An 8080-nucleotide genomic window follows, 5' to 3' on the forward strand; every position below is an offset into this window, starting at 1 on the left:
AGTTATAGCAGGAAGAAATTTCATCTGCGAGTTCACATTGAAAATTTCAGTTTGAGTTCTTCGAAAGTAATTTCAATAGATTATTTTTCAACATCTCCTTTGCATTCTTCCAAAAGGTCATCAATGCCACACATTTGTTTATTCTTTAGGAATAGCTCCACCTGAGGGTATCTTACAAAGATGTCATCCATTACCGCCTGAAATTATTTGAGCGTAATTGTTCCTGAGTTGTATGCATCAGACTTCTTAAATATTGCTACAATATCTTCCTGAAATTCTAAAATTCAGTTTAACAACCATCAGGAAGACTTTGATAGAGTTTCCTAGACAGTAAATAGAAATATCTTTAATACATTCAGCTAGCTTAGAAATGCATTAAACATAGGTGCGCAAAAAGTTGCAATTACAAGATGTGCGCAGTGTATACTTTTTAACATCAAACAACAAAAAAAGAAACTCAATTATTTTGGTATTAATGAATCCATCCAAATTTGGTGTAAGTCTATAGGCTCTAAAAATGTCACATGCTAATTAAATGAATGATGGAGAAATAGCATTAGCCAATCGGTACCATGACTTTTCGCTGGTTTATTGTACCACAATCACCAAGCGCATACACATTGTTGGTTCCCTCAACTCTCAACCATTCATCAATATCTATGGCACGTCTATTAATCTGTCAAGAATAATCGATATCAAATAAATTATAAATGACATACAAAGCACAAGGGAAATAATATGGAAATATAAATCAGAACAAATATTAAAGTCAAGTTTTCTTGAAAACACACCTGACCAATTTATGTCATAAAATCTTTTATGAATGGGTGAGTGCCAATACCAGTTGAGCAGACAACCATTCCATATGGAATGGAAGTCATTTCTCCAGTTTTCATTTCTTTAGTGGAAACTTCTCTGTCAGATACCTTCACAACCATGGATCATGTTTTCACATCAATATCATCTCTTCGGAACTTATCTTCAGCAAAAGCTGCTATCCTTTTGTCAAATATAAAAAATGACCATGAGACATAGAAAAAGCATGAGAACAACATAACTATACACACAACTGCCATGAAAGGCAATTGATTCATCTTGAAACTTGATTTACCATGCTCCAATAAAACAAATGTTAAAAAACAAAGTTTCACATCGAATATTCGGAACTAAAGACAGCTAGCTATCCTCAAATTCACCTAAAAAACACCTAGGTCATAATCAGACTATAAGTAAAGAATACAGACAGACATGGTCAAAACAACTCTTTTTTCTCACTAGCCATCTCCATAATTTCGCCGACATGATTAAAACTCTTTTATTTAGTACTCGCCAATAAATGCAACATAAAGAATGTTTTCAAAATGAGCATAACCTCAAATTCAGATACATACCAGTATCATAGTATTCAACAATCAAACATTTAAAAAATCGATTTTGAAAATATATAGTGGCACTGTCAAAATTGAACAAGATATCCACTGCGATATCTACATGATAAAACAATCAAGTTCAAATTATTACGATTACTACTGCACGATATTTTCAATGGATAGCAGACCAAATGAAAGCTTTAAGCTTACCAGGATGAAAAATAATTCAGCGTTTGCAAGAGATGCAGTCAATTCATTTCTCTTCACCAGATCTTTTATTCCACTTTGAGTCTACACATACAATTATAAGATAAAGTTCATATGAGTAACAGGATGGTAAACCTACATATCAGTAAATGCAAAATAAATTCAGGAAATATAATAAACTTGACAACAAACTTCTAAGAGCTTTCCTTTTCGCTCGCTGTAAACTAATGTGTGAGCATCTTCCGACCACAACCACACTCGGCGCCGCAACCAATTTGTTGCCGCCACAGATCTACCATCACAAAACTGCTGTAAAAAACAAGCAAATCAAAAACATATGATTCAAATACATTCTAAAATCTCACCTTCCTTCTATAAAACCCTAATAAAAAGTTCGCATCTTGAACACCATCAACAATTCTTCATTCAAACCCCTAAAATAAAAAAGCATCAACTAACCCTAAACATCAAAAGCAAGATTTAAAAAGCACGATTATTCATTGAAAACCATAAAATCAAAATGCATAAGCTGAACGCATAAAATCAAAAAGGATAAATTGAACCTTAAACTCTTCATAGAAGCATCAATGGATGCATTTTGTTCATCCAATATTTTACAGCATGTTTGTATTTGGGTGAAAGAAAAACAAAAAGAGAAAGAAGGAAGAAGAAGAAGAGTCAGGAGAAGGAAGAAGAAGAAAAAGAGGAAGAGTGAGAAGAAGAAAGTAGAAGAAAAAGAAGATCAGTGATATATATATAGAGAGAGAGGATGAAATGAGGATTCAAAAGGAGTAATAAGAAGACAACCGGTGAGAGAGAGAGAGAGAGAGAGAGAGAGAGAGAGATAGAGAGAGAGATAAGTAAAATCTGAGAGAGGGACAAAGGGTAAGTGAGAACTGATATGAGAAAAAGAAACAGTGCTGGGACAGAGGGTAGTTTGCAGCATTGGGAGTGATGATAAAGTTATAGTTTGGTTACATTTGAATTTTTTATAATAGGAAGCAACGTTTTTAGGCATTGAGTAAGACAAACATGACCAAACCATTAGTTTCAATTGAGCCAATTCTGAATTTAGTCACAAAAGGCATTCTTTAGACACAATTTAACCCCAAAACAATGAGGTGTTATTTTTTAAGCAAGGGGAAATGTAGTATTAACCAGGTACACTTGTTTTCTTATTTTATAGATTCAAGAGTTCACCTTCTCATAAATGGTTGGATTGGTATTTAAATCCAGGTAAATGTTTATCTTAAAAGTTTATACCCTAACTTTTGCTATTGTATATATCTTGTCTCCTGCTCTTTCTCTCATGCTTCCATACTACTTTAATCCTAGCCATTCATTTGCTCTATTTAATTATCTCTTATAAACTATTGTTTTTTGTATAGATGTATTCACCATTGGATTACAAATAGGAGGGATATCTGTTCCATTAAAATAGGAGAGATCCAAATTCCTTGTGGTATGGATTGAAAATCCCTTGTACTGCTATGTAATTCAATTTTATTTATTTATAAAAAATCTAACGATCACAAGTGGGCACAAGTTCTACTTCCAATGAACACCCAATTCACAAATTACTTGTATCAAAATTTATTATGTAATATCCTAATTTTATATCAAGAGATTAAATAATAGGAATTTCATTTAGTCGAGATGGAACTAAGTGGCATTGTGGTAAATAAAGCCTAGCTGGGGGTGTTTTGGTCATTGCACCTAATACTAAGACTTAAGGGTTTTTTGGCTAAGGGATCTTTTCCATTTTGTGAAACAAAAACAAAATTTTGGAAGGGAGGGAGAGGAGAACGTGAAGGAGAGGAAGAGAAGAAGAAGTCCAACCTCATCACCATTCTTGATCCATCCATTTCATCACTCTTGCTCCTGATTTTCATAGTTCTCTCCTTGTATCAGGTGAGTCTCTAGATAGAGACCATAGGGAATGAGGGTTTTGTATGAATTTGGGGATTTTGGGATTTTAGTGGAGAAATCCTTGATTTTTGCCAAATACATGATGTTGTGGTTGCTTAATGACTTAGTGTGATGCCTATTATGCATATGTACTGTTATATGCTTCATGCAGGTGGAATTGAGGGCTGGAAGAACCCTAAACGCAGGTCTGACATCTGCTGCATTTTTCTGCAGAATCGTCATCTCGCTAAGCGGACTCAGGTTGCTTAGCGGATGCTATTTGTATTTTCAGAATAATTGCGAGCCCGCTAAGCGAACTCATCTCGCTAAGCGGGTCCTGTCTTGTAGAGTTTTATTTTGATTCCCCTGAGTGCAGAATCGTTCCGAAAAGGGAATCGGTTGCCTCCCCGACTACTACAGCTTACCTAAGTACTGTTTAGTGGTGTGTTTACCGTGTTTGTAAGGTGAATTGTTATTCCATGCTTATGTGAACCAAATATGTTATAATAACATGAGTTAGTGCAATGAATCGTTTAGACGAATACCTTGTAAATGCATTATTGAAGTGGAATGTATACGTGGTATCGTTTATGCTTGCACCTATGGAATAATTATGCTTGATTCTCCGTTATTCTGATTGAACCTTCAGAGTTGTTGTTGGTATGGCTCTTTGAGCGTGTTTGAGATATATACTAGAATCAGAGTAGACCTGGCTAATAGATGGTAAATCGCTTAAGACCACGACTAATGTTGTGTGATCTTTAGTGTGTTCCATGATGTGTGATCTTAGATACCTTGCTGTATGATCCGGGTATTGTCTTACGCATTTGAGCTACCAAAGGGAATGTGCAAGTGCGGGTCTATATAGCGTTTCCCACTTGGGTCTCATTGGTATTCTTGGTATGGTGAGATAGTGGTACCATATAGGATGCACTTCTCGGGTAACTCACCTCTAGTGATGTCACGTTGATAATCACTAGGCTTTCGCCCGGTGGGCTCATGTAGCCTTGATGGCGTTTTTGTACATTGTGGCGATTACATTGGTGTATAGTGATTGACGGGGCCGTGATGCCACGTAGGCAAGTCACCGTTGTAACTCGTCACGGATAAACTACGTAGGACTTATCCGATTCACTTGCGATGTGCATGTACAAGTCTCTTGGCAACTAGACATGGGTGTAACTCACCGAGGGTGTGGATGCGTAATCTATGTATCAGGTAAGTAAACCTACTCTTGGATTCCCCGTACACGCGTGCGGGTTGTATATTGGATGTTTTAGCTTATGCTTGTTGTTGCTGCTGCATTGGGTAGTTATCGGACTTCCAATGGTGGTTTACGTTGTTTGTACTTGTACCTAGCCGTGAGGTAACCTGGATTCTTGGTGAATCCGTTTCGATTGTATGTTCCCTATAGAACCGAGTGAACCCCTAAGATAGAGAAACTCACTGAGATTTAGTAATCTCACCCCCATTCCAATTATTCTTTTTACTGGTGGTTCGAGACAGAATCGTGGAAAGTGTAAGATGGTGTAGCTCCGAGATGGTGTTTCTTGGCGATGTGTTCTTCTTAGTCTTATGACTTTTTGTACCTCGGATATGTATTTGTACTATGTGGGATTTCTTGTATTTTGGCCATGACAGTTTGGGCTTTTGTTATTGTACTTATACATTATTCATTCCGTTGCTTAAACTTTATGATTTTCGAGTACCATTGAATGTTATATACATATATCCTAGGCAATGTATATATGGGGTGTTACATATTAAAATTATAATTAATTAATTAATGATATAACAAGATTTAAATATTTATTTGTAAATGAAAAAATAAACTTTAAATGATAAAACAATTGTTTTCAATATAATTTTATAGTTTGAATATGTTTTTGCTCAACCTCAAGTCCACAACAATATATCTATTAGATTTTTCCATTTTAGCTTATTTTTAAATTTCATTTTCAATTTTATTATTTAAAAAGATGTCTCGCTGAATTCAAGAATATGAACGTTATTGATAAACTAGTAAGATACCCATGCTCCTTTACGAGTAAATTAAATATGTTATTGTAGAAAAACCTATAAAAAGTTTATATTAATGGAGAATGTACAATTAAGAATTATGAATTCAAAATATGACAACAAAAGATTTGTTAATGTCATTAAACATAATTAATGATCCATAATAAGTAGCAAATGAAGAATGAAAATACAGGATGTGTTACAACGAGTGATAAAATAGTTTAGATTTGTTACGTGAATCTTCAAAATAAAGTCAAAGGTTAGAACAATAAATAAATAAATAGGTTAGATGTAAAGTTAAAAATGTTACTTGTATTTAGCAAAATATGATAAAAAAAGCATATATTAAAAAAAATACTAATAAATGTTGTGAAATACTTCCTTGAATACAACATTAGTGGTAGTAGTCATAGCTTGTTTATCTTTGTTATGAATCAGAATCTTAAGACTTTTTTTAGTCTTAATTAGAGAGATAGCCACATACAATTGACCATGACTAAAAACTTCTTTTGGTAAGTATAAACCAACATTGTCTAAAGATTTCTCTTGAGATTTGTTAAGAAGGGTGCTATGTGTACACTAAAAAGTCTCTACACCTTAGTTTTTTCAAAACATTTTAACTCCAACACAAAAATAGAGGTAAGGAAAAATTATTTTTTAAAAAAAGTACATGCAACCGTATGCATATACAGTGTTGGTGTAGCTTTTAGTGTAATCATAACATTTCTCATTTGTTAATTGTCATATCAAAAGAAATAATAATTGAGAACTATCGTCTCACCAATTTAAATGGTCATGGTGATTGTGAGGGGGGGACAAAGGCATTCTAAAAATATAAATGATGTTACCAATATTCTTTCCAAAAATGATCTTTACTTCAATGATATGATTAGAAAGCCTGGTTACAGTGAGCCGTGTACCTTTGCATGGGCCTTCAAATTGATTAAAGTTGCGCATAAGCATAACAATGGCCCCAATTTTAACCTGATTGAATGATTAGGCAATCCATATGTTTTAAAAGCATTTAGAAATTCAGGAGTCAACTGCTCAAATGCATCAAAGTCAGTAGAATTAGATTTATCTATAGAATCACTACTGAGGTATTCTTTCTCTTCTCATACATATCAGTTGTCGTACACGGGTCAAAAACGAGTAATTAAGGTATAGTAAAACGGAAGCGACACCCGAGTCGTATCGCAAGGACTCTCAAACATTTTAACCAATCGGTTAAAAACGGGGGGGGGGGGGGTTTAAGATCCATAACTTAAATCTAAGATGATTAAGGTAAAAGTAAGATTGATAAATAAGCTAATCTATTATACTGATTTCCAACTTATTATCAATTATTATAATTTCAATTTCCTAAGCGGATTCAATTATGTTCGATTACAATATCCACTGACAAGCGCAATTGATATTATATGATGTATGTTCTTAATTTTCAAATTAAGAAAACAGATTTAAGCATTCGCGAATAAAGGAAATGCGACTTAATCAAACACGATAACGAAAAAGCTACGCTAACACGATTATAGTTAAGGATCATATAAACAATCAAATTTAATCAACTCTATCCTATAAGCAACAATCAAATTAAGAAAACGAAAGTAATCGAATTAAGCAAAAGAGTTTATAGGAAGAATTGAAAAGAAATCAGAATTTATAAAACTTCAAAGTAGAATCCGAATACAATAGATCGACTCTTGGAATTAGCTTTCCATTAAAATTGTACAAAGCTGTATTTTTTCAATGAAAATTTAGAATGAATGAAATAAGGTGAGTTTTTGGTTTAAATATTACAAGGGAAGTCAGGCACTAATATCATCCGACCCAAAAATCATAAAAATTGGTCCAAATTAATTAAGTTTTTCGACCGAAAAACATGAAAATTAGCACTACCATAAACTTGAAAAGGATCTAACATGCAGACAAAGATCAAAATTTCCGGTTGTAACATGGCCAAGGTAAGGGTGATATAAAACATAGGGGTACAAGGCTAAAATTCAAAGGATCAAAAGAAAATTGAAAGAAATTGCGGGAGTTGAACTAAATAAAACTTCGTTCACTTTCAACTAACAACATTGCAACTATTTATCTTCACATTTCTCTTTTTATTCTTGTTTTTGTCCATAAGGAATATGAATTGTCATCCTTCTTTCTTTTTTTTTTCCATTTTTTCTTTTTTTTTCCAATTTTTTTTTCCTGCCAACTTTTCGAATTAAATAGGCAAAATACTCATTTTGCTCCCTTAAGTATAGGCCATGGTTCACTTTGGTCCCTTATTTTTTTTGTGTGCCAAATTGGTCCCTTAATTTTCAAAACGATGCAAACAAGTCCCTTCCGTCAACTCCGTTAATCAAAGTCTGTTAAAAGTCTACCTGGCACATTTGACCAAATATTGTGACGGAGTTAGTGTCAGAAAAACCGACGCTAAAACAATTTCTGGATTTTAATTATTGTTCATCTCCTTCCCCAAATTTTATGCATTTTAATTTTGATGGCTCATTTGCAGATCTAGCTGCTACTAAATTAACACATGAAAGCTCTTCTTACCATGACTAATAAAATAACATGAT

At 33.7% G+C, this 8080-nt stretch overlaps 1 long non-coding RNA gene across 1 annotated transcript; it reads right to left on the reverse strand.

Annotated features, from left to right (window-relative positions):
- Window positions 1–1007, reverse strand: LOC131646443 (uncharacterized). The gene is made up of 3 exons (XR_009297487.1): window positions 792–1007; window positions 572–676; window positions 1–277 (listed from the first exon to the last, which is right to left on the reverse strand). It is a non-coding gene; the product is annotated as an uncharacterized LOC131646443 (long non-coding RNA).
- Between the last annotated feature and the right edge of the window lie 7073 nt (window positions 1008–8080).

This window comes from Vicia villosa, linkage group LG2 (assembly GCF_029867415.1).
Source record: "Vicia villosa cultivar HV-30 ecotype Madison, WI linkage group LG2, Vvil1.0, whole genome shotgun sequence".
Taxonomy (NCBI): domain Eukaryota; kingdom Viridiplantae; phylum Streptophyta; class Magnoliopsida; order Fabales; family Fabaceae; genus Vicia; species Vicia villosa.